Genomic DNA, 2,538 nt, shown 5'->3' with positions numbered 1-2,538 from the left:
GTCTCAAAGATCAAGGAAATTTTATGTAAGAGATAAACAAAACCAGAGTTTAAAAAAATGACCTGTGTAATGGGTTATCTTAGACAAGTCATAATTTTCTGTACCTCTATTTCCTCTTCTGCAAATAAAAGAGTTGGATTAAATGACTTTTAAACTATATCCCACCCTAATTTTTATAACTTTGACATCCTGGAGGAGTTCTCCATAACAGATTGGAAATGCACGAGTGTCCAGGTAAGTGCATGTTTTCACTGAGGTCAGGATTTACAAGCATAGATGTAAAGATGGACTTAATAGCAGCTATTAGTCCAATCTGCTCTGCTACTTTTCCTTTGTATTAGCCAATGTCACATGTCCTTTAGACTCACACACTCTTAGCTGCTATGCCATACTGTATTAGCTGCTCAAGCATCTATGGAAAGAAAATAGAATTGCTTATCTGCAAAATTCATCACTACAGAAAAAAAAAAAACCAAAAGTTATTTTAGATTTTAACTTTTACTTAATTCTTCCTCTCCCCAGCCCATGGTCACTTCTCCAGCTGCTCCAGCGGTGGGTTGTCTTCTGAGTTGGGGGTCTTAACATTGTCAGTCCTGACGATGCAGGAGGGGCAATGCTGGCTGAGTATCAGGATGAGCTGTTGCCACTCCTGCTTCAGCTCCTCCACCTGGGTTTTCAGCTCTGCACTCATGAGCTCCAGCCACTCAGATTCCCGCTGCAGAAACTGTCCGCTCCTTCTTCCTGCTCTGGCATGGGGCTGCCGCCACTTTGTTCTTTTCCTGGCGCCTTTTCCTCCACTTCTCTTCCTCATTTAGCTCAATTTTCACAGGTTGAGGCCTTTTGCCCAGTTTCACCTCTAGGAAGTACAAAGGAGCGATCATGGCCCAATGTTGTGGATGTTAGTGTATTTCAGCTCTTCTGCAGTCAGGGCGGAGGTGGGGAGTCTGGTCAGGGGGCCGAGCCCTGGCAGAGAGCCCACTGTCATGGAAGGGTTCAGGATCTTCCCAGGAATCATAGCAGGAGGAGTGGCAGTCCAGCCCTGCAGAAGCCATGGACAGAGGCAGGACCCTGGGGCCTAGGCCAGGCTGCAGGTGCCGTGCCACTCAGGAGCCATGGTGGTGCTGCCCCTGCCCTGCAGCATTCATTGCCGCCAGCACCTCCAGTCCCAGCCACTGAGCATCCCTCCCGAAGGCTGTGGTGGGCGGCCGGGGTCTCCCTCTTTGAGGTGATCGATCACAGGGCTCTGCCTGCCTGCCTGATTGCCCCTAACCAGTCGCCTGCCTGCCTGATTATCTAACTGCTCACCTGCCTGCCTGATCACCCCTAACCACTCACCTACCTGCCTGATCACCCCTACCCATTTGCTGGGAGGTGGGGACAGCCCTGGTGAGGGGCTGTAGTCATTCTGGTCGTTCTGCCATTTCAGTCTCTGGGCTTTTATTATATAGAATATTAGAGGCCCAGTGAACGAATCCACGCACCTGTGGGGTCCCTTGGCCTGGCCTACTGGATCAGGCCAAAACCAGCTCTCTGACATCCCCTGAGGGGTCTCGGATTGCAAGAGGGCATTCTAGGCTGAGGGACCCCACTGATGCATGATCAGGGACAGGGAGGGACATGGGAGGTTGGCCACCTGGGGAGGTACTGTGGGAGGGCTCTAGGGCATGTCCAGCCCATCTCATTCAGTCCTGATCCAGCAGCAAGCTCACCTATTAGTCTAAGCACTTCCCCCTTGTGGTCAGTGCATGTCATAGCAAGAGGTTGAGTGGTCTTAGCATATCATTAGCACATTATGCTTTGATTTGGTTAAACATCTGGACAACTGGACACTTAGCATATTAGGTTTTTATTATATAAGACTAGCGGCCTGATGCAGGAAATTCATGCACGGGTCGGGGGTGTCCCTCAGTCCAGCCTGCACCCTCTCCAATCTGTGACCCCTTGAGGCATGTCTGACCCCAAATTTAGGTCCAATCCCTATGTCCGACCATCTACTTACAACCCAGAACTGCTGGCTTCCAACTGCTTACCTGCCTGCCTGTCTTCCTGATTGCCCCTAACTGCTTCTGCTTGCCAGCCTGATCACCCCCTAACCACTCCCCTGCCAGCCTGATCAATGCCTAACTGCTACCCAGCTGGCCAGATTACCCCTAATTGCCCTCCCCTGCCAGCCTGGTCACTCCTAACTGCCCTCCCCTACAAGCCTGCTCCCCACAACTGCACTGGCCTAGTCCTTTGCTGGCCTAGTCCCCCTAAACTGCCCTCCCCTGCAGGCATGGTTCCCCTCAACTATCCTTCCCTGCAGGCCTGGGTCCCCCCAATTACCCTCCCCTGTTGGCCTGGTCTCCCCCCAATTGCCTTCCCCTGCTGTCCTGGTCACCCCTAACTTCCTCCCTGCTGGCCTTATCACCCACAACTGTCCTCCCCTGTAGACCTGGTCTCCCCCAACTGCCCTTCCCTCCAGGCCTGGTCCTCCTTTGCCCTCCTTTGCTGGCTTGGTCCCCACAACTACTCTCCCCTGCAAGCCTGGTCCCCCCC

The 2,538-nt window shown here is 52.4% G+C and overlaps 1 pseudogene across 1 annotated transcript; it reads right to left on the bottom strand.

The window, feature by feature from the left end:
* Positions 1-529: 529 nt before the first annotated feature.
* On the bottom strand, positions 530-1,015 carry LOC311620374 (jun dimerization protein 2-like; annotated as a pseudogene). The gene has a single exon. The product of its transcript is annotated as a jun dimerization protein 2-like (transcript).
* Between the last annotated feature and the right edge of the window lie 1,523 nt (positions 1,016-2,538).

The sequence above is a fragment of the Pipistrellus hanaki genome, assembly GCF_964339955.1.
Source record: "Pipistrellus hanaki genome assembly, chromosome: 3".
NCBI classification, from domain to species: Eukaryota; Metazoa; Chordata; class Mammalia; order Chiroptera; family Vespertilionidae; genus Pipistrellus; species Pipistrellus hanaki.
Note: the sequence above shows the minus strand (reverse complement) of the source record. Positions and strands in the feature narration are given on the sequence as shown.